At 37.4% G+C, this 24,929-nt stretch overlaps 1 protein-coding gene across 7 annotated transcripts in view; it reads right to left on the bottom strand.

The window, feature by feature from the left end:
• BMPR1B (bone morphogenetic protein receptor type 1B) overlaps window positions 1–24,929 on the bottom strand; it is a 454,039-nt gene that overhangs the window by 164,979 nt on the left and 264,131 nt on the right. For 4 of the 7 annotated variants that reach the window (XM_060416665.1, XM_042251058.2, XM_060416664.1 and 1 more), the window contains 1 exon segment: window positions 2,311–2,404. The gene's annotated coding sequence lies outside the window, so the exon portion shown is untranslated. 7 annotated transcript variants of the gene reach the window in all.

Below are 24,929 nucleotides of genomic sequence, written 5' to 3' on the forward strand. Positions count from 1 at the left end.
TCCATTTTTATAATATGTCTATGTATGAAATGCTTCCCCATTTCACCGTGGCTGGTGGCTCAGATGGTAAAGAATCTACCTGCAAGGTGGGAGACCTGGGTTCAATCCATGGGTCAGGAAGATCCACTGGAGAAGGGAATGGCAACCACTCCAGTATTCTCTCCTGGAGAATTCCACGGACAGAGGAGCCTGGTGGGCTATAGTCCATGGAGTCACAAAGAGTTGGACACGACTGAGTGAATAACGCTTTTACTTAAGTATGAAATGTTATTTACAAATATGATAAATAAGCAATATTAGGGTTGACATTAAAGTCAAAAATAACATTGAGATAGTGTTTCAAGTTTTAAAATGCTCAACCAGCCTTCAACCAGTACACATCTCATTTTAGGGACTGTCAGTCTATACCACACTTTTCTATTTCCTCTTTTGATTAAAGGGAAAACTTCATTTTATTGTAGTAATTTTGTTAGCTTGCTTTCTGACCAAAGTTTCCATAGGGTACTTCAGAAACAAGATACCAGAACAAATAAAAATAAAACAAATTTTAAAAGGCTTAAGAAGTCAATTATCACTGATTGAATATGTTATTTATGTAACATATAAAATGAATCAGTTAAAGATATTAAAGACCTAAAATTACAATCTTGATCAAGAGTTATTACCCAAAGGTATTAGCAAGGAAAATTTTGAGAAACACCATTCTAAATCAACCATGGTTGCATTTTCAAAATAAACAAAAGTCTACATCATCCCATTAATAAAAGGGTAGCCAATACCTTAAAAAGTGAAAAAAAAAAAAAGATGCTTGATGCAGAGGCTAAAACAAGCGCTAAATGAAAGTCAAATACAGTTTAACTTTAGATATCAGATTAGCCTTAAAGCACATCTGAATTAGTAAAGCTGATTTTGAAGCATTTTGCATTATTTTTAATTTTTATGTGATTCAACAGCAATGATATTCTACAACTACTGGCTTCATTTTAAGATATTTACTTAAGATATTCCACCTACTGTTTTGGCATAAGTTTATCTAGTTTTAGAACGAGCTGGCTCCTGAATATTAACTCTAATACAAAGCCTATCCAGAGTACTAGCTTTTTCTTGTATCTCTATTGGTCTGCAGTTTAAGCTCTACTGCAGCACTCATGTTACTTTTGTTTTTAACTTATCTATGTAATACAAAAAAAAAAAAAAATCTTTGGAACTGTAATCACCATCTATCACCCAACCTAAAATTTTTAAATACCACACTAGTGTTATCCCACAACTAAAAAACCTACAGGGAAATTTTCAATCTCTCGGTTGACAAATTTCATCTAGTTAATGCCAAACCTACAGTAAAGCAACATATTACTTTCCAAATCATGTGCAGCAGACATAAAACACAAGTGTATCAATTCATGGGTGTCCTAAATCAGAAAACACATAGAAACCAAGTACTTTCTGTCCCCTTTAGCAACACTGCTTTTAATGTCAATCTGGGTTATGCAAAACAATGATGATAAGTGAATATACAAAAGCACTATAGTCACATAGAGAATCATGGGTCAAAGTGCTACCTGTGATGAAAGGGGGGAAAAAGAAAAAACTATGATGTGGAGCAGGGGATGTTAACTTAATGTCTTTAGTAAAGAACCGCATTTTGTGAGGACCCAATCTAGCAGGTCACTTAGACAAGCAGAGAAATTCTCCTAAACACTGAGTCCTTTGCATCTTGGATTAAGAAGCCTGTTCTGACTTTTCATCACTCCTGCTTTTCTCTGTTCCCAGAAGTAGTCATTATTTCACTTTAACGCACTGCTGAATGGACACTGGATTTCTTTCAAAAAGACCTTATGTTTCTCACATCTCACATTCACAGTCTACACATTTTCACAGAGTCAACAACATCTTCACCCACTCATCTGAATTTCTCCCTTATTCCATTTCTAAACCAGCATCCACTATAAACTTACTAATAATCATGTTTTAATACCAATATAAAAAGTAAACACAAATTTACAAATCAGAAGACTTCAAGTCTGAGAGAATGAAGACACAGAAATTTACTGACAGGACACACCACGGAATAAGTGTTCAAGAGACATTCCCACCACCCACGACTCTGTAGTGTATTTTGAACCTACACAACATTCTTTAAGAGCAGAACACAAAAATACACTGCCACCAAGAACACTCTCAACCAGCAGGCAGCCTTTCCTCATTAGCTTTAACATGTCACACAGCCCTTTGCTTACTGATGTTGAGCAGCCACAAGGGAGATGGAGTTTACGAGCAAAAGCAAGACTGAGCTGGCTAATTACTTACCTTCTACGTATGACAGGCTTGCTTGTTTAACTTTTTGTATCCTCTCTTGTCATAGCTCAACGGAAAATGCTTGTGATTCAGCAGAAGTTTGAACCTGACAATCAAAAAGAATGTTTTAAGAAAAAAAACCTGGGAAATTAAAGTTCCCTCCAGTACAGTCTTTCTTTCCCTGCCCTCTGTGTTCGTGTTTCTCTCTCGTTTTCTCTCTCTGCAAGGCAGCTACGTAGTGGTCTATAAATATTGACCCTGACACTTGCTCAGTGCTTTACTTGCTCATGGCACAGGTCCGTGTTACTGAACACCGTGGTAATACTCCGGCAAAGTTCTCAGCTGCTCAGACAAAGCTGTGGATTGGCTCACTACCCAGCAACCCTGTGCCTGCCTGGAAATACCATTTTTCTGCCAGCTTTACAGATGCTATGGGCCTTTCCTGAGGCCCAAATCAGGCACAGAAGGGCAATTATGAGATTTGTCTGAAGAAATACAGTTTTCCTCAAGCAGGTGGAGGAAAGGGGGGCTGGATGGAGTGGAAGCCAAGAAAGGAAACACTGCCTTTGTTTTGGCCAAACAATATAATTTCAAACCCTTTATAAAAGTCATACCTTAATGTCATTTAATCAAGCTTTGTAAAACTGAATTACTACATACTATGAATAACCAAAAGACGCAGGAGAGCATTTTTGCAATTGTTTTTAATATTGCTCCTCATTGAATAAGGCTGCACTGACTGACTAACTGACCACAAAGAAATGTTTCAACATGAATAAATTCATTTCTAGACTGATTGAAGTGCTCAGGAAAGTATAATATTAATCAGATCAAATTAAGCACTTTCTGAAAGAGGCTAAAATATAATCTGGAAATTATATGAATCAACATATGACATGAAATACTTCTAGATTTGCAATGATGACAATTTAAATTTTATTTTTTTTAATTAAGGATAAAATCTAAGCCATGACTATATAATTTCTAGGTGATATAAACAAGGTCACCATCATCTACTGTACTACATATAATGTCCACAGTATGAATAATTAGAAAATAAATTAAGCATATATTTTTATTCTTCTTGTCAAGACTAATCATATGTTTACCTAATTGAAATGTCATCTCGATTAAATAAAGAGTAAAGGAAATTTAAGAAATATCTGGTCACATACTCATTTAATAGATGAGAAAAGTCACCTCCAGGCTGGTTAATTTACACATCACATGGCAAGTTTGTGGCAGGGCCGAAACCAGAAGCCCTTGCTCTATTACTCACAAAGTTGTGCTCCTTCTACTACAAAAAAGGTTCCTAAATTCATTTTTAGGTTCAAACCTGATTTTCATATGAAATCTTACCAAAAGCCTTATCACTAAATGTAAACACTACAGCTAGAGAAATAACCAGCATAAAACAAAAATAGTCTTTAAGAGTGTAATTGACTACGCCTATCAAAAAGTTATATACAAGAATTAGCTTTCTAACTGTTGAAGTCTACTTTTTCTTGCTTCATTTAATAATCAATATTTGCCCAATAAATTGACTTAATACCAGGAGAGGTGTATGTTAGGTGCTGAGGAGTTAGGTGCCCCTTGGTTAGGTACTGAGGAGTCCAAGATGAAACACGGTTCCTACTCTGAGACTTTTCAGTCCAATCTCATAGGGGGGTTAGTTGCGGGGGTGGGGGGGGGGGATAATGACAAAACAGCATGTTAATACAGTGGTGCAAACTAGGAGGGCAGCAAGGGTGCCTGGCACATGAGAATCTGAGCCAGTATGAAGTAAGGGGACACAGGAAATTCCTCAATCAAGACTTTAAAGGTGACACAAACTGATGGAGAGATATACCACATTTTTTGATTAGGAGAATCAATACTGTCAAAATGACTCTACTATTCAAAAAATGTACAGATTCAGTTCAATCCCTGTCAAATTACCAATGGCATTTTTCATAAAATTAGAACAAAAAACTTTTAATTTGTATGGAAACACAAAATACCCCAAATAGCCAAAGCAAACTGAAGAAAGAAAAATGAAGCCAGAGGAATCACATCTCTGAATTCAGACTATAGTACAAAACTACAGTTATCAAAACTGTATGGTACTGGCACAAAAACAGAAATATAGATACATGGAACAAAATAGAAAGTCCAGAGATAAACCCACACACCTATGGTCACCTAATGTATGACAAAGGAGACAAGAATGTACAATGGAGAAAAGACAGTCTCTCCAATAAACAGTGCTGGGAAAACTGGACAGCTACATGTAAAAGAATGAAATTAGAAGAGTCACTAATGCCATATACAAAAATAAACTCAAAATGGATTAAAGACCTAAATAAGTCTTTAAAGAAAGGCCAGATACTATAAAACTATCAAAGGAGAACACAGGCAGAACACTACTTGACAAATAGTACCAAGATCTTTTTCAATCCACCTCCTAGACTAATGGAAATACAAACAAAAATAAAACAAATGAGGTCTAATTAAACTTAAAAGATCTGCACAACAAAGGAAACCACAAACAAAAAGAAAAGACAACACTCGGAAGAAAATACTTACAAATGAAGCAATTGACAAGGGATTAATCTCCAAAATATAAAACAGCTTATGCAGCTTAACATAAAAATAACTAAATAAATAAATCCAATCAAAAAATGGGTGGGAGACTGAAACAGGTATTTTTCCAAAGAAGACATCTAGATAGATAGTCAAAAAGTACATGAAAAGCTGCTCAACATCACTAACTTTTAGAGAAATGCAAATCAAAACTACAGTGAAGTATCATTTCACACAAGTCAGACCAGCCATCGTGAAAAAAATCTACAAACAATAAATGCTGGAGAGGATATGGAGAAAAGGGAACCCTTGCACTCGGGATAGGACTGTATATTCCCAACGTATATATACCAATGCTATTGGTATCGGCACTAAGGACAACAATAAAGAGGGTCCTTAAAAAACTGAAAAGAGAGCTACTATATAATCCAGCAATCTTACTTCTGGGCAAAAACCTGGAGAAAACCATAATTCAAAAAGGGACAAGCACCCTAATGTTCGCTGCAGCACTATTTATGATAGCCAGGACATGGAAGAAACCTAAATGTCCACCAACAGGTGACTGGACAAAGAAGATGTGGTACATATATAAATGGAATATTATTCAGCCACAAAAAGAATGAAATGACACCATCTGCAGCAACACAGATGGACCAAGAGATAGTCACACTGAGTAAAGTCAGGCAGACAAAAATAAACATTATCACTTACATTCGGAATCTAAACAAAAATATGTACAAATAAACTGAATTACAAAAGAGAAATAGAGTCACAGATGCAGCAAAAGAAACTTATGGTTATCCGGAGGGAAAGGAAGGGGGGATAAATGATGGGATTAGGACTGACACATACTCACTACTATATATAAAATAGATAAACTAATAAGAACATAGTGTATAGCATAGGAAAGAGTGGATATATGTACACGTATAACTGATTTCCTTTGTTGTACACCTGAAACTAACAACATACTAAATCAGATACACTCCAATAAAAAATTAAAAAAAAACAAAGAACGAGTAGACAGCAATGAGACAAAGATGAGAAAGAATAACACAATGAAAACAAGGAGGCAAGGAAAAAATGATACGGAATTTCTAAGTTTTCTTTTACTGGAACACAGAATGTAAAGCAGGAAATGGTTAAATGACAAAAAAAAAAAAAAAAAAAAAAAAGGACTAGAAGGAGAAAGGTGATGAAGGGTTATATATACCAGGTTAAAAAACTGGGTTTTATATAGTAGGTGAGTAGTCTTCAACTATTTTTATTCACAGACCCTTAAAAGAATTTTGAAAAATATGTAACCATTAACACATTATCAAGTTAATGCCTACAATTTTTCACCTGTGGTAAAATATGTACTTGAAAAGAATTTAATTTCCACTCTATTGGAAATACTGACATTTTAAACATGTTAAAATAAAACTTCTATCAACTATTTTAAGAATATGCAATAGAACCTAAATTCAGGGTCATAAAATTGTTATGCATTTAAAAATACACGAATAGACTCTTCTTTCAAGCTGAAAATTTTACATTACTATTTTATCAACCTTTATTTCCATCTCACATCCTTGGAGAACTTACAAAATGTATTTTGTAACTAAAATTCTTTCATTTTTCACCCTAAACCTCTCTGCAACAAAAAAATATTCATACTTTTCCACAAGAAAAATCTAAGACATTAATTTAAATTGTTTACTTGCTAAGTTTTCTATGATCCCAGCTACAATGCACCATAGTATGATTTGGGATGGATAGGTATACACCGGAGAAGGCAATGGCAACCCACTCCAGTACTCTTGCCTGAAAAATCCCATGGATGGAGGAGCCTGGTAGGCTGCAGTCCATGGGGTCACTAAGAGTCAGGCACAACTGAGCGACTTTACTTTCACTTTTCACTTTCATGCACTGGAGAAGGAAATGGCAACCCACTCCAGTGTTCTTGCCTGGAGAATCCCAGGGACGGGGGAGCCTGGTGGGCTGCCGTCTATGGGGTGGCACAGAGTCGGACACGACTGAAGCGACTTAGCAGCAGCAGGTATATGCCTTTCTTTTGTAAAGTTAGAGAGAGACTGCTGTGAATAAAGCATTGCTGCTGCTGCTGCTGCTGCTACGTCGCTTCAGTCGTGTCCAACTCCATGCGCCAAATCAATATTAAGAGAAATCAATGTGTAAAAGTTAAGAATCTGGATACTCACTCCATTAAAACCATTTATTCAATGGCTAAGTGAAAGAAGGTAGTCTGAAAAGGCTATATACTGCGTGATTCCAATTATATGGCATTCTGGACAAGACAAAACTATAGAGACAATAAAAAGATCCGTGGCTGCCAAGGGTTTGGGTAGGGAGGGTGGATGAGCAGATGGAGCGCAGGGAATTTTAGGGCAGAGAAGCTCTGTGTTTTGGCTTTATTTTGACACTGTAATGGTAGATACATGACATTACACATTTGGCAAAACAGAACCATCACAAAGAGAGAGCCCTAATGAAAATTAGGGACTTTAGTTAAGTCTCTTGACTTCCTGAAGCATGGGGTCTAAAAGAGAATATTATTGAGTGATTACTGCCTAATAGAAACTGTAGAACTATCTCTAACTCTAAACTCTGACAGATGAGTACGCTTTTGCCTTTTTCAAGAAAAAGACAATGAGTCTTGGGGTTATAAAGTGACTTGTCTGAAGCCATACAACTGATAATCAGTAGATCTGGGATTCAGGTCACATCTGTCTGACTGGACTATAGTATCACATACTGTCTTTCTATCAGTTGTTTAAACAGAGGCAGCCAAGGCTAAGCAAGGAAGAGGACTAAGCCATACCCTCATGAAGTCAGAAAGGAATTAAAGCCTTATCATACAGTTCTCTCAGGAAACTCCTAGAATTTTGAGTTTTAAAGGGTAGCAAGAAGATGAGATGAAGAAATTAATCAGTGGAAATCAGTGGACAAAATTAAAATAATTGATATGCCTTATAAAAAATAGCATGAAGGGTTTTATCTTTGATTTGACTGAAGGGTAAGGACTACATAGAGTCAAAGGTGTGCAGACTTAACACTGCCAAAATATCAGTTCTTTCCAACTTTACTTATAGATTCAATGTAATCTCCACCAAAATCCATCTTTTCAGATATTAACAAACTCATACTAAAGTTCATACAGAGAGGCAAAAGACCTAGAATAGCCAACACAACAGTAAATAAGAACAAAGTTGAAAGATGGACAGTAACATCAAGGCTTACTATAAAGCTATAGTAATCACGACAGTATAATATTAGAGAAAGAAAAGAAATCAATGGAACAACAGAAAGCACAAAAATATACTCACTTAAGTAAAGTCAACTAATCTTTGACAAGGAGCAGAGGCAAAACAATAAAGCAAAGACAATCTTTTCAACAAATGGTGCTGGAACAACTGGACATCCATAGGCAAAAAATTGAATCTGGACACAGATCTTACACCCTTCACAAAAATTAACTACAAATAGATCACAGATCTTCCATGTAAAATGCAAAGCTGTAAAACTCTTAGAATATAATACAGGATAACACCTAGATGGCCTTGGATATGATGATGACTTTTTAGATAAAATAACAAAGGCACGACGCATAAAAAAATGACTGGTATGTTGAACTTAAAAATTAATAACCTCTGAGAAAGACAATATCAAGGCAATGAGAACACAAGTCGCAAATAGAGAGATAATATTTGCAAAAGACATCTAATGAAGGACTGTTATCTAAAAGATAAGAAGTCTTAAAACTCAAAAAAAATTTTTTTAATGAGCCAAAGATCTTAATAGATATCTCACAAAAAAAGATATACAGATGGCAAATAAGCATATGGAAAATGCTCTAATTCATCTGTCATCAAGGAAATGCAAATTCAAACAACAATGATATGCCATACCACTATACAACCTTTAGAATGACTAAAATCCAGAACACACACAACACTAAATGCTGATTGAGGTGTGTAACTGGTGGTGTGAAGATGTGAAAGAGGAACTTTCATTTCCTGCTGGTGGAAATTCAAAATGATCCAGCCACTGTGAAAGACTGTTTGGAGGTTTCTTACAAAATTAAACATACTCTTATCATATGATTTACCAATCACACTCATTATTTACCCAAAGGATTTGAAAACTTATGCCCATACAAAAATGTAGACACTTATAGAAACTTTAATTATAACTGGCAAAAACCTGGAAGCAACCAGAAATTCCTCCAGTGAGTGACTAGATAAATAAACTGTGGTACATCTAGGCAGTGGACTATTATCAGTACTAAAAGATTAGCTATCAAGTCATGAAAGACATGAATGAAATTTAAATGTATATTACTAAGTTCAAGTAGCCAGTCTGAATAGAACTATGTATGTATGATTTCAAATATATGACATTCTGGAAAAGACAAAACTCTTTCCAATAGAATGCAAGTTCAACGATAGCATAGATTTCAGGGGCCTAAACTGAGCCTTGCACACAATAAATGCACAATAAATATGTACGGTATAAATGACTGAAATAGGCACTTGTGAGCCATACACCAATACAAGTGGTTCCTGAAGTCACAAGGCCTCTTAGTGATTATCAGTTCAGATCAGTTGCTCAGTCGTGTCCAACTCTTTGCGACCCCATGAATTGCAGCACGCCAGGCCTCTCTGTCCATCACCAACTCCTGGAGTTCAAGGTACCCAAAATCAACACTGAAGAAATCGGTCAAGGAAGAAAAGTCCACAAAGACCATAAAACAATTATGAATCTAAGTAGGGGAAGAATGAGAGAATGGGACCCAGAGTGAATGAGGAAGGAATATTCTGAAGGGAGAGGTCAGCAAATGCAAATACCACAGAAAGATCCAACATTAAAGTAATTAAAAACAACCCATAATACACAGCCCTCAGACAGAACTGTGATACTAAACATCTCTGAATTGTCCATTTTACAAGGATACATTTAATGGTATATGAATTATACTTCAATAAAGCAAGTATTTAAAAAGAAAGCAAGAGATCAATGGTGGCTAAACTGTTTCCACAGGAGAAGAATGTAAGCAACAAAATGAGACATCGAGTAGGATCACTCTTACAAAAAATTTGGCTACAAAAAAAAAAGAGAAAGATAGATGGGGATAATGATTTAGAACAACAAACCACTCATCACAGCTGACTTGAGTTTTCATCTTTTTCAAGTTACATTACAAGTTATATAACCTTAGTTTTCTCATCAAAAAGATGAGTTTCATGTAGCACCTCTGATCTGAGTATCAGTACTTCAGTTCTTTTTACTGTGTTATAATACGCTGTCACTGTCTAAAATACGCTTTTTATTTATCCACTCATTAGCTGATGGACATTTGGATTGTCCCCACTTTTGAGCTATTATGAGAAATGCTGCTATGAAATTTCATGTACAAGTTTTTGGGTGAGCATACATTTTCTTTCCTCATGGGTAAACAGCAAGAGTGAAACTGCTAAGTAATATGGTAATTTTACGTTTAACAACATAAAGAACTGTCAAATTGTTTTCTAAAGTGACTGCTTCCCTGGTGGCTCAGAGAGTAAAGTGTCTGCCTGCAATGCAGGAGATCCAGGTTTGATCCCTGGGTCAAGAAGATCTCCTGGAGAAGGAAATGGCAACCCACTCCAGTACCCTTGCCTGGGAAATCTCATGGACAGAGAAGCCTGGTAGGCTGCAGTCCATGGGATCGCAAAAGAGTCAGACACGACTGACCAACTTCACTTTCACTTTTAGCTTTTCAAAGTGACTACACCATTTACATCCCTACCAGCAAAGTATGAGGGTTCCAATCTCTCCACATTTCTATAAACACCTATAATCAACTATCTTTATTACAGCAACACTGTAAGTATAAAGTACAATCTCTCTGTGATTATAATTTCTATTTCCCTAATGACAAAATGTTCAGTATCTTTTCATGTGCTTCTTGGCCTTTTGAACATTTACTCTTTTCAGTAAATACAATTTCAAAGAAGCTTAGGACCAAATAAAGCTTAAGGCATATTTTCAAGTTATATGTGACACAGACATGACCACTTCACTTCTTAGCTGAATAAATGAACAAACTAATCAACAAATGAAAGATTAGGGATTAGACATATGTGATTTATTGGTATATTGCTTCCATTTTTAAACGAATAATTTGAATTCCTCTGCAGTTTCAACAGAATTTTTAGTAAGGTAAAGAAACTTTTAAAATTTGTAATGACAAAGAATATGTATTAACCCTCAGTTCAGTATTATGATAAATACCTATATTAGTATTTTCAGTTTGGTAATAATTAAGTACTCTATTAGATAAGTGCTAGGAAACTGGAACTATAATTCTGTTATATGAATACTTTAATGCTTCCTTGAGGTTAGAGGAGAAGAAAAAGCAAAAAATTGATTAAGAAATGAATGATCTTAAAATACACAGCTGACAAACTTAATCAGATATGAATGCTACAAATTACCCAACACCATACAGAATGACACACTCCTCAGGGGCAATGGGTTCTAGGAAAATATTAGTAATCCAAATTGGCCATGATTTTCAAAAATACCTTAGGAAATATGTGACTTTCAGTGTAAACGATTGAAGAGAAAGAAAACTGATTCTATAATATGCCTGGTTAGAAACAAACTATGGATGGCTTTCTCCTTGTTTTTCCTTTCAGTTCAGTCACTCAGTCATGTCTGACCCTTTGCGACCCCATGAATCGCAGCACACCAGGCCTCCCTGTCCACCACCAACTTCCGGAGTTCACCCAAACTCACATCCATCAAGTCGGTGAGACCATCCAGCCATCTCATCCTCTGTCGTCCCCTTCTCCTCCTGCCCCCAATCCCTCCCAGTATCAGAGTCTCTTCCAATGAGTCAACTCTTCGCATGAGGTGGCCAAAGTATTGGAGTTTCAGCTTTAGCATCAGTCCTTCCAATGAACACAGGTCTCCTATTAGTCACATCATAAAGAAAGTCACTTACATTTAACTCTAAGGTTCTTTGTTCTCATGTAATAAATACTTTGGGCTCCCGGGACCCCACAGGAAAATCATACATAAGTCTACTAACCTTTACTGCTGCCAGTTTATTCTAAGTACCTATCCACTATTAGTTGAAGATATTGACTACATAATTAATTTTAAAAAGGCTCTTTCAATCAGAACAATGCTATATATAAACTTAAGAGGAGAAAAATATGAAGCAGAAAAATGATATAGCAAAGAATGAAATTTGTATTTGACATCACACAAACTAATGACAAATTAAACATTGTATCACTTATAAATAGAAATCGTTTTGAAATTCATAGTGCATGGAATACATACAACCATAATCTATTAAAAAACCTCAATAACATTTAACAAAAAAAGTAACAATAAAGAGTGAGAAGCATCAAGATTCTCAAGTTATTCTTGTAGTTGTTGCTAATTGGTCTCATATAAAACTATACTAATGTCTCTTCATGCTCATACCAGTATTCCATTTGTTTTCCTCTTAAAGGCATATATATTTATATAACACTAAGGATAATTTCAAAAATATTGGAAAAATAATATTTATTTACAATATAATTTCAGAAATTTTCTACTCTTACAAAAGTGTACAGGTCTTACAATCATTACATAGCTTTAATATTTATTTCTTAAATTTAAGGAATTAACTTCACTAATTCAAATTTCTCTAAAATCACTTCAAAATGAAAATTAGATTGTCTATCCTACAGTAAGAATCTTTGAGAATTTTTAATTCCATTAATCACTGAGTAGTTCTAATACTTCAGATGATCACCCAACACTGGAAACAAAGGTTTTCTTTCACCAAAAAGAGCTCAACTCTCAGTTTTTGTTGCCTTTTCAAGGACAATTCATTTGAGGATCTTTTTATTCATACAGATATCCATAATTAACAATGTGATATTAACCTAATGAAACATTTCTAGAAACAACTAGAGTATATTTTGTTGAATAGAGGAACAGATATCCTGAGAAAGAACTAAGCGCCCTCTCCAAGACAGGAGGGGCAAGGTGATCCTAAAATCGCCCTATGAGAAGGATTTCTGTCAGCTGAAAGGAGAGCAGGAGAGATTGGGGAACTCGATAAGACAAGCTACCACCATGCATTCCTTAGGTTGGAAAAGGAGAAATCCCAGCCAGGAAGAATTCAGCAAAAATCAGTTCAGTGGAGGAGGGAAACACTCATCTACCACACTGAAGCTGACCTTTGATACTATTAATCATACAACAGTAACTCATAAAAGTACCACTGAATAATTAAATGGGCATGGAAAATAGGAATGTACGTTAAATCTCACAAAAGAACTATTAAAATTCATAAAAGAATATAAAAACATCACTGGTTTATTTTATTGCTATATGATCAATCTGTTCTCATATGCAAGATTTAAATTTGTAAAGCTGAGGAATATCATTATTCACTTTAATGCCACGTTTTTTCTAATCAAAATATGTCTCAAAAAAAGGAGAAGAAATAGGAAGAAAACAATAAAGCCAACCAATTTTAACAAGAAATGAATGATATATCTATTACTCTTGTTCAATTTACACATAAAATAGGGGTTGTTTCTATTGGCTGTCCTGCTTGACAGGGCTTGAAATTTTCTTGAAATGTATTGTCAAAAGTAAAGAGTAATGCAGAAAGAAAGACGAAAATATTTTAAATCTTACTTTTACTTCTGTATTTTAGTGGATCTGAATATTGTCATATATAATATATTTCCAACAGTAAGTTAAATAAACTTTGAGGCCAACTAAAGCAATCTTTCTAGTTTCTGTAAACTCTGATTTCATTACACTACTTTGGAATAGGTGAAACCTGCACAGGAGTGCTCTTTGAGGTGTTTTTTCCCTTCCTCTAATTTGCTTCATCCTGGTATTCAGCCTACATTGACCAAGATCAGAGCTGGAACTAGGTTGAGGATAGGTGGGAGGTACAATTATAAATGAGCTCCCCTGCTGGTTCAGATGATAAAGAATCTGCCTGCAACACAGGAAACCTGGGTTCAATCTGAGGGTCAGGAAGATCTCCTGGAGGAGGGCATGGCAACCCACTCCAGTATTCTTCCCTGGAGAATCCCATGGACAGAAGAGCCTAGCGGGCTACAGTCCATGGGGTCACAAAGAGTTGGACATGACTTTTCTACACACACATAGAAAAGGTAAAGAAAGAATATCCTCATATTCTTTCATAATCCATTGAAGAGATGAAATAATGTCAACAAACAGCACATCAATTTAGGAATCAACCTGATTATATTTCTGTTTTATTATGAAGAGAATATGTATTGAACCGTTAAAATAACTGCTTTGTATAACTATCCATCTTTGAAAAAGCATATACAAACCACCACTCATTCCAGACACTTAAATCACATCTGTGAGACGGACCTTTGATGGCAAAGTAATGTCTCTGCTTTTGAATATGCTATCTAGGTTGGTCATAACTTTCCTTCCAAGGAGTAAGTGTCTTTTAATTTCGTGGCTGCAGTCACCATCTGCAGTGATTTTGGAGCCAAAAAAAATAAAGTCTGGCACCGTTTCCACTGTTTCCCCATCTATTTCCCATGAAGTGAGGGGACTGGATGCCATGATCTTCGTTTTCTGAATGTTGAGCTTTAAGCCAACTTTTCACTCTCCTCTTTCACTTGCATCAAGAGGCTCTTTAGTTCCTCTTCACTTTCTGCCATAGGGTGGTGTCATCTACATATCTGAGGTTATTGATATTTCTCCCGGCAATCTTGATTTCAGCTTGTGCTTCTTCCAGCCCAGTGTTTCTCATGATGTAGTCTGCATAGAAGTTAAATAAGCAGGGTGACAATATACAGCCTTGACGTACTCCTTTTCCTATTTGGAACCAGTCTGTTGTTCCATGTCCAGTTCTAACTGTTGCTTCCTGACCTGCATATAGGTAGAACAAAGAAGTAGAGGAAGGGTGAATTTGCTCTCTGCCTGAGCTCAGACATCCATTTTCTCCTGCCCTTGGACTCCTGGTTCTCGGGCCTTTGGACTTGGACTGGAACCATAGACTTCTCCATTCCCAGCCTTCCAGACTTGGATTGAATTTCACCATTGGCTTTACTGATCTCCAGCCTGCAGATGGCAGATGTTGGAATGTTTCAGCCTCCATAATCCAGTAAACAAGGAAGATTGACCCCTGAATGGACACTGAAAGGATGTCCCCAACCCTGGCAGAATCTCACTCATGCATTCCAGGATTCATTCATACCACACAAATTTACCAGTTTCCTAAGATGAGCTACCCCACACCCGAGGTCAGAGGCAGCCACCGAGAGGAGCAACCCCACGTCCAAGGAGCGGTGGCTGCATGTGTGCAGGAGGGTTGAGAGGAGCTACTCCACGTTCAAGGTTAGGAGGGGCGGCAGAGAGGAGATACCCCTCATCCAAGGTAAGGAGCAGTTTGCTGCACTTTGCTGGAGCAGCCGTGAAGAGATATCCCACATCCAAGGTAAGTAAAACCCAAGTAAGACGGTAGGTGTTGCGAAAGGGCATCAGAGGGCAGACACACTGAAACCATAATCACAGAAAACTAGTCAATCTGATAACACAGACCACAGCTTTGTCTAACTCAATGAAACTAAGCCATGCTGTGTGGGACCACCCAAGATGGGTGGGTCATGGTGGAGAGGTCTGACAGAATGTGGCCCACTGGAGAAGGGAATGGCAAACCACTTCAGTATTCTTGCCTTGAGAACCCCATGAACAGTATGGAAAGGCAAAAGATAGGACACTGAAAGATGAACTCCCCAGGTAGGTAGGTACCCAATATGCTGCTGGAGTAAGTAGAGAAATAACTCCAGAAATAATGAAGGGATGGAGCCAAAGCAAAAACAATACCCAGTTGTAGATGTGACTGGTGATAGAAGCAAGGTTCAATGCTGTAAAGAGCAATGTTGCGTAGGAACCTGGAATGTTAGGTCCATGAATCAAGGCAAATTGGAAGCGGTCAAACAGGAGATGTCAAGAGTGAATGTCGACATTCTAGGAATCAGCGAACTAAAATGGACTGGAATGGGTGAATTTAATTCAGATGACCATTTTAACTACTATTGTGGGCAGGAATCCCTTAGAAGAAATGGAGTAGCCATCATGGTCAACAAAAGAGTCCAAAATGCAGTACTGGGATGCAGTCTCAAAAATGGCAGAATGATCTCTGTTCGTTTCCAAGCAAACATTCAATATCACAGTAATCCAAGTCTATGCTCCAACCAGTAGCACCAAAGAAGTTGAAGTTAAATGGTTCTATGAAGACCTACAAGACCTTTTAGAACTAACACCCAAAAAAGATGTCCTTTTCATTATAGGGGACTGGAATGCAAAAGTAGGAAGTCAAGAAACACCTGGAGTAACAGGCAAATTTAGCCTTGGAATATGGAATAAGGCAGGGCAAAGGCTAATAGAGTTTTACAGTCAAAGATGGAGAAGTTTTATAGAGTCAGCAAAAACAAGACCGGGAGCTGACTGTGGCTCAGATCATGAACTCCTTATTGCCAAATTCAGACTCTAATTGAAGAAAGTAGGGAAAACCACTAGACCATTCAGGTATGACCTAAATCAAATCCCTTATACAGTGGAATACAGATATTATACAGCGGAAGTGAGAAATAGATTTAAGGGACTAGATCTGATAGAGTGCCTGACGCACTATGGATGGAGGTTCGTGACACTGTATAGCAGATAGGGATCAAGACCATCCCCATGAAAAGAAATGAGAAAAAGCAAAATGGCTGTCTGGGGAGGCCTTACAGACAGCTGTGAAAAGAGAAGCAAAAAGCAAAGGAGAAAAGGAAATATATAAGCATCTGAATGCAGAGTTCCAGAGAATAGCAAGAAGAGATAAGAAAGCCTTCTTCAGCGATCAATGCAAAGAAATAGAGGAAAAGAACAGAATGGGAAAGACTAGAGATCCCTTCAAGAAAATTAGAGATACCAAGGGAACATTTCATGCAAAGATGGGCTCGATAAAGGACAGAAATGGTCTGGACTTAACAGAAGCAGAAGATATTAAGAAGAGGTGGCAAGAATACACAGAAGAATTGTACAGAAAAGATCTTCATGACCCAGATAATCACGATGGTTTGATCACTCACCTAGAGCCAGACATCCTGGAATGTGAAATCAAGTGGGCCTTAGAAAGCATCGCTAGGAACACAGATAGTGGAAGTGATGGAATTCCAGTTGAGCTATTTCAAATCCTAAAAGATAATGCTGTGAAAGTGCTGCACTCAATATGCCAGCAAAATTGGAAAACTCAGCAGTGGCCACAGGACAGGAAAAGGTCAGTTTTCATTCCAATCCCAAAGAAAGGCAATGCCAAAGGATGCTCAAACTACCACACAGTTGCACTCATCTCACATGCTATTAAAGTAATGCTCAAAATTCTCCAAGCCAGGCTTCAGCAATACGTGAACTGTGATTCCTACTTTACATAAGCAAAAATGGAAATCCAAAGTAGACAACGAACAGCCCAATTTGCCAACATTTTAAAGAAATATAGACAGAAACTGAATTTGGGATTTTTCATATTAAACCCTTGGCCTGTATTACTATACATTTTAACAACACCTGAGGGACCCTCCCTCAGTAGAGATTTTCCTATTGAGAAAAATAGTAACACCTAGGGGACAAACTGAAGTATTCCAATTTGAGGCATATATATATTTTTTAATAATGGCTACATACACACACGCAAACAACATACTCATGACTTGGGTAATGACAGTACCATTACTCAGTAAAAATTTCAGTGTTCTACTTCTGTTCTCCCCCAATTCTAATTAGTTACTACTCTGTCTAGCTTTGGAATACCTCTCAAGTTTGTGCCTCCTACCCTTCCCTCTGTTCCTACCAAAATTCAGGTCTAGGTTTTATATAGCCTTAAACACCAGCTTCCCTGGTGGCTCAGAGGTTGAAGCGTCTGCCTGCAATGCAGGAGACCTGGATTTGATCCCTGGGTTGGGAAGATCCCCTGGAGAAGGAAAAGGCAACCCACTCCAGTATTCTTGCCTGGAGAATCCCATGGACAGAGGAGCCTGGTGGGTTACAGTCCATGGGGTCGCAAAGAGTCAGACACGACTGAGCGCCTTCACTTCACTAAACACTGAAATACTCACCGTCGAGTCCTCTGTCACCACTCTGCCTTCTCCATCCATCTTCTACCCCACTACCACCGGTTACAAAATGTCAACACCTCATCTTGCCGACAGAGGATTCAAGCCTTCAGCACAGAACAGAGGCCACTCAGCCATCTCGACCTGGCCCTATCCTTTAGGTTTCATTTCCCTTTTGCCCACAACACAAATCCCACGTTACACTCTCCTAACACACCAAACCATATGTTCACTAGAAATGCCTGTGAAGCAGCATTTACAAGTTTCTGTATCTTTTCAAGAACAAACAAAATTCTCTGAACCCTAAATTTCATCAGAGTAATATCTGAGCTGGTATAGAACTAGGTCCAACTATGTGGGAATGCAAACTCAAAAATTAAAAAAAAACTTCTTTGGGTGCTGTGATGCTGGTATTAAAACTCCTTACTCCTTCTTGCTTGTCTCATTTTTAGAAGTGTGACAAATTTAGTGTTTCCTCCTAAAAGCAGAAAGGAAAAGCAAGTACCAATCTGGAGTCTGCCTGCAACAAAGTAGTGATAACACTGTGCACTTAAGGATGGTCTGGGGGGACCTGATGGCATTTTTGTCCTGAGTATTCATTCCTTCTCTGTTTTATCATCTTTGTGACACAAAATGAGGCAATAAACAATTCCACAATGCTGCTGAAAATGTTCACTCCAATTACATGATTTTCCTTTTTTTAAAATCTCGCTTTCTGGTAAACTTATGCATAGTGATAGCAATTTTGAAGTGGGATACAGTCTGAAACAGTGACCCTAAGAAGTACTCAAAAACTAAAATGATAACAATGGTACCATGGAACTAACAGGGGTCTACCTAGAGAATTTTAAATATTTATATGCCCAAAGATTGCTCCATTTTCTATTGGGCAGAACAGTGAAGTTCAAAATACACTGAAGAAAGTTATCATTGGAAATCCTGGCAATCAATACCAATTAAAAACTACATTTTAAAATGCATATCAGGTGTTACTGGAAAATGCATCCATCTGAATAGCAGCTATTGAAATGAAGTTTATCAAAAAGGGTAAATAATGTATAAAAGTCCCAAGTGAGTGATGAAAACCTTGTATAGATGACAAGCCCCGTATCAGTTGGAAGCCAGTGCTCAGACTTATTGGCACCAAGAATGTTTTCTTAGTTTCCTAAGTGTGCATAACATCACACCCCCAAGTTGGCCTAGAATAGCCTTATTTATTGCTTTATTCTATTAAAAACCACTTCAACTTACTTATATTCCTGACAAATCCATTTTATAATTTTAATTGGCAGTTCTAATGCTTCTTGTGGAGTATTTTGGATTTATTTATGCTTTCATTCAACATAACACTTGCTGAGATCCAGTGATGGGCTTGGTACTACAGCGCAATCACTGCTCTCAGGGAAGCTGGTGAGGGAGACAGGGACTGATGAACAGATCCTTATAACGCAGCATGGCGACAGCCTGAGGCAAGCAAGCAGAACACAGGAAACCAACTCTTCGTGGAATTTTTTATGGAGGAGGAGGTGCCATCTGAGAGCTCCTAAAATAGAAGTAAACTATACGAAGTAATCGAAGAAAGTACATGAAGATTTCAAATGTGTGGCACTTTGGGATGATGGTTAAGACCCAAAGTCCAGCCACGCAGTGAGAGCCTCCAGTAGTAATAGATAGCCCAGTCTTACTATCACTGACCCAGAGGTTTCAGTACTGCGGGGGTGGGGGGGCAAATGTCAAGGTTTATTTCTTCTCTGCCTGTTGACATTTTCACTAATTCCATCTTCAAACTTTCTAATTTTTAAAATGTGATCCCATATTAGGTTTTGTTTTTGGAGAGGAAAAGATAATTACGTATAGTACTAGTGTAGCAGTGTTAGTCGCTCAGTCCTGTCCTGCTTTTTTGCAACTCCATGGACTGCAGCCCACCAAGCTCCTCTGTCCATAGAATTTTCCCGGCAAGAATACTGGAGTGGGTTGCATCTCCACTTCCAGAAGATCTGCCTGACCCAGGTCTCCTGCATGGAGGAGGATTCTTTACCTCTTGAGCCATCAGTTCAGTTCAGTCGCTCAGTCGTGTCTGACTCTTTGCGACCCCATGGACTGCAGCACACCAGGCTTCCTCGTTCATCACCAACTCCTGGAGTTTACTCAAACTCATGTCCATTGAGTGGATGATGGCATCCAACCATCTCATCCTCTGTTGTCCCCTTCTCCCACCTTCAATCTTTCCCAGAATCAGGGTCTTTTCAAATGAGTCAGGAGGCATATTCCAGGGAGCCATATTCCCACAGTAATTTTTCTATCAACAGTTTAATTCACTTATTCAAAAAATATTTATCAAGGAACTGCTGGATGACAGGCTTGGCTTTTAATGCTGGGAATATGATGGTGAACCAGACCTACCTTCATGAGTTTTACCTTATAGTTGGGGTAGAGAAGACCAACAAAATAATAAAACATCTCATGGTCCCTTCAGAATGGCAACAATACAAGAGAATAATATGAAAATGCTGGGGAAAACAAAGCTTTGGAGACGGGCAATTAAGAAAAGCTTTGCCTGAAGAGCCTATGGAGCTGAGACCTCAAAGATGAGAAGGAGATAAACCATATAAGGATCTGTAGGAAGAGCATTCCAGGCGGACCGAACTGCTAATGGAAAGATCCTAGGGTAAGAACAATCTTTGGCATTCAAATGACAAAAAACAACAACAACAAAAATGACAAAGAAAAACATTGGGGGAAAAGGGGCAGAGATACACAATGAAGTTAAATAATTAGTACTGAATGATGTGGGTGTTTTAGGCCAGTGGCTCTTAAACTGTACTGCGCATGAGAATCACCTGTAATGCTTTTAAAAATCCAAATGCCTAGGCCACATCTGAGGCCTATCACTGAAGCAGGAACCAGTGATCAAGTGTTCTCTGAAACCCTCCATGGGATTCTGATATGCCACCCAGCTAAAAACACTAATTTAAGCCATGGAAAGATTCAGATTTTACTCTAACTACACAAACAGTCATTGGAAGATTAAATCTGAGCTGAAATTTCTGTCATGCACTTAATTGTTTAGTTTCTATCTGGATACCTGGGGAAAAGAAACAATAGGCTTTAAGAATACATTAGTTTCCTAAGCAAATTCTTCTAAAGAGCAATAAAAATGAAAGCAATTATTCAAACATGTCCCTCCAGAAATTCAAATAATTTAGGTGAATAATGGTTCTTTGGGTAATGCCCCACTCAATTATACCCATTTCCTGATTCATTGCTTTAATGTTGTCTCCCTGTAAATCCTAGAATATGTTTGCTTATAATTTGTGAATAACTTTGTATCTCTGAAGAAAAAAATGATACACAAAACATTTGAGATGGTGTCTGAATTTTCCATATATTATTCTTTTTGATTATTTGTAGTGTTAACCGTGGGAATTCTCTAGTGCAGGCCACATGGTCCCATCCACTGTAAACGGCACATCATTTTGTAGCACATAATTCTGATAAGAGTTTGCTCACTAGCACTGCATTGGGAAATAACCTTTGAGGAGAAATGGGATTTATTTCGAACTGCCCTAACCTGAGAAACTCATCATGGGTTAAAATATTTAGACACCTTTATCAGGTGCAGATGGCATCTCTATTTTCAAATAAACACTAGAACACCTTTTTTTGGACTGTATTTAACAGAGAATAAAGTTTCCTAATGGTAGTCAAATGTCTCATTTTCCAGCTCTTAGTGTCAACTTAAGTTCTTATTTTGTAACAGCTAATAATTATGCATAAACTAAAGGTACCAAAATTAAAGAAAAGCAAAAGCAATCAAGTCCTGGTCCCATTTCAGGCAGGTAAACCAATCAGCTAAAAACTTATTCAACTATCATGTGGCTCTACAGTCCTACAAGCTCTGCTGAGATACCATCTCCTCCAGTTTCACGAGGATATTAAAATACATGAAGGAATTTTATTTAAAAAGTCAACTCCTCCATAGAAAATAAACTTAAGATATCCCTTAATTTGCCTACCCAAGACAATATTTCATCAAAATTGCATATGTAAACACTGTACTACCACCAATTTTTCTTTAAAGGAATTTCAAGACAGTAGATAAACTTTCTGCACAGTCCATTTGTATGGAATTCACAGTATGCGAGTCAAAAGAAATGACAACTTCTATTCAACCCTATCTTCTTTAAATTCTATCTGATAAAGCTAGCTGAGTTAACCTATCTCAAAAGAGCCTGTGCATTCTTTCTATACCTTTATGAAAACCCACAGCATCCCCACCTTGTATTACATATCTGTCTCCTTTTTTCTAGTAGACAATACATTAATTGAAATCAAGAGCTATGTTTATGCACTTTTGAACATTCACAGTACCATCCTTTGTGGTGTTATACAAACACCTAATTAATGAATAATGCAGACTTATCAGCCTCCCACTACTGAAGGTAAGACACGTAAAACAGCTAAGAGCTGGAAGGTCCTGCAAATATACATTACCAATGACAAGCCCTGGTGCCTACCACTCTCTCCTCCTTGGTAAAAGGACAAAAAAGTGAGGAATATGAAAAAAACATGAAAAAGCTGAAATGTGAAATAAGAGGTACTTCTATGCTCCCAGCAAGAAAAGAGACCCACTGAAAAAGAGGATTTGATGATTTAAGACTGCAGATGTAAATGAAAAATAAAATGGGCCATAAATTCATTCAATCATTCACTCCTTCAGTAAACAATTTTGAATATTTAACATATGCCCGCCATCGATAACATAAAACTAAGGAAGACACAACTGCAGACTCCAAGCAGCACACCGGCAAAAGCTATAATGTATAGTAATAAAACCAATGGAGGAGCTATATGTAAGTGAACAAATACAAGCGCTTAATTCATTGGGAAGGAAAGGTAGTCATGGAACTAAGCCTAAATGGGGTGAGTAGAATTAGTCTAGGAAAAGAGGCAGAACCCCAAAAGAGGCAGAGCTGTGAGAGAGCACAGTCTGTGCAAAGAACGACAAGCCATCTCTGTGGATGGAGCAGAGGCTGCAGTGGAGGGAGAACCACGAGACAATGCAAGAAAGGGAGGAAGGCGCTAATCACGGAGGCTTTTATAACTGTCATCCTCCTGGCAATGAGAAACCAGTGAGCGGCTTTAAGAAGCCATGTGGCATAAGATTTGTGACGCAGTGTGCAGATGGGTAGGAGGGAAAGTAAGCAAAAAATATAAAGGCCCAAAAAGACAGTTCTAAAATTATTAATAAATTTCAGTCCATCTGATCTTGCATAATGGCAAACACATGAACCTAACACAGTCACTACTCTGACAATTGATGAGTTACCGACTTGCTCAGAAAATAATAATAATAATAACTTGTAAAATCTGAGTAGGAAACTATTAAATAGAACATATGCATTTCAACTTTAAATGAATAAGTTCAATTTTCATGAATAAGTAATAATATTAAACTGTTAATACCCTTCATAATACAATTAAAATGCTAAGTGAATTAATTGAAATGAGCTGAAAATATCATAATCTGGCATTCCATTACCTTATCTCATGTTACTTTTATGTTACTTTATGACCCAGTTTTCAAAGCTGTCATATTATTTTGTCATTTGTTGCTTTTACAGGATTACTACTTACCTAATGATCTAAGTTCTTTTGTTTGAAATACAATTCAATTGTCTTAAAAATCTGGTTGAAATTAAATGAACAAAATCTACTCAGTTTTACTAGGTTGCTTGCTGGAATTTACATCACAGAGAAATTTACTTGAGGGTGAATTGCTGAGGCAAAATTATAACTATGACATGTAATAAGCAATCCTATGTTAGAACTTATACCACATTTTGAATATATTTTAAAAGATCATTCAAATTACAGTTAATATTTCACTAAGCAATGCTACCTTGGAGAAGGAAATGGCAACCCACTCCAGTATTTTTGCCTGGAGAATCTCACACACAGAGCCTGGTGGGCTACAGTCCATGGGGCTGCAAAAAGTGGGACACAACTGAAGCGACCTGGCACGCATGCAGTGCTACCTTTGTTTTTATGATACTGAATTTTCACTGTCAATAAGCCACGTTGATTGCTAAAAGTGCTATGCTTTCCTAGGTATAATAATTGCAATCAACTCTGATACTTTATTCTGGTATTTTTTATTCATTTTATATCACCTTAGATCCATTGAAGAGGGCTAAGGAGAACTGGTCCTTAAGAGCTCTGTGAAGACACGGTCGAGTTTCACAGAGCTAGCAGTTTTCTGGTCCTTGGCTTTCACAAGCTACTACAGGCCTGGCACTCCTACAGAAGCTGGCTGGACAGCACTGCTGCTGAAAGCAGAGGGAAAGCTGAAGTAATAAGATGCAGGGGACAGGGTTCAGCCTATGCAGACTAAACATCCGAAACAGTCAAGAATTTTCCAAAGCACATGTGGCTCAGTTATGGAGTGACAGAAGACAAACTAAGCTGATGCGATCAAGAAGAAAGGAGATGCTGGCAGCTGCACGCTCACCGCCTTAATGGAAGAGCTCACTGCTCATACTCATGAAGTTCAACCATATGTTCTGAGTATTTCAAAAGATTAATTTTAAGAATTACTGTGACAATCTGTTGGTTCTTCTGCAGAGCTAGGTTGTAAGAAGAAATGTAGTTTTTCTTAATTTTTAGGAAACATTTTTCTTCTTTTACAAAACCACAAGGTTTCAATAGCTGGCCAGTTAAAACTATTACTATTCATAAACTCTGCATGCCTATGAACTTGATACAACTTAAAACATGTACCACCCACAATCCTAATTTTGGCTTAGTCAAGAGAAAAACATCAAATTTAGATCCCCATTAAATGCTATAACTAGAAATTCAATGAATGTTTAAACAGCAAAATTTGAGGATGAAAGTAAGGATGTTAAGTGTTTGTTT

The sequence above is a fragment of the Ovis aries genome, chromosome 6 (genome assembly GCF_016772045.2).
Source record: "Ovis aries strain OAR_USU_Benz2616 breed Rambouillet chromosome 6, ARS-UI_Ramb_v3.0, whole genome shotgun sequence".
NCBI lineage: Eukaryota > Metazoa > Chordata > Mammalia > Artiodactyla > Bovidae > Ovis > Ovis aries.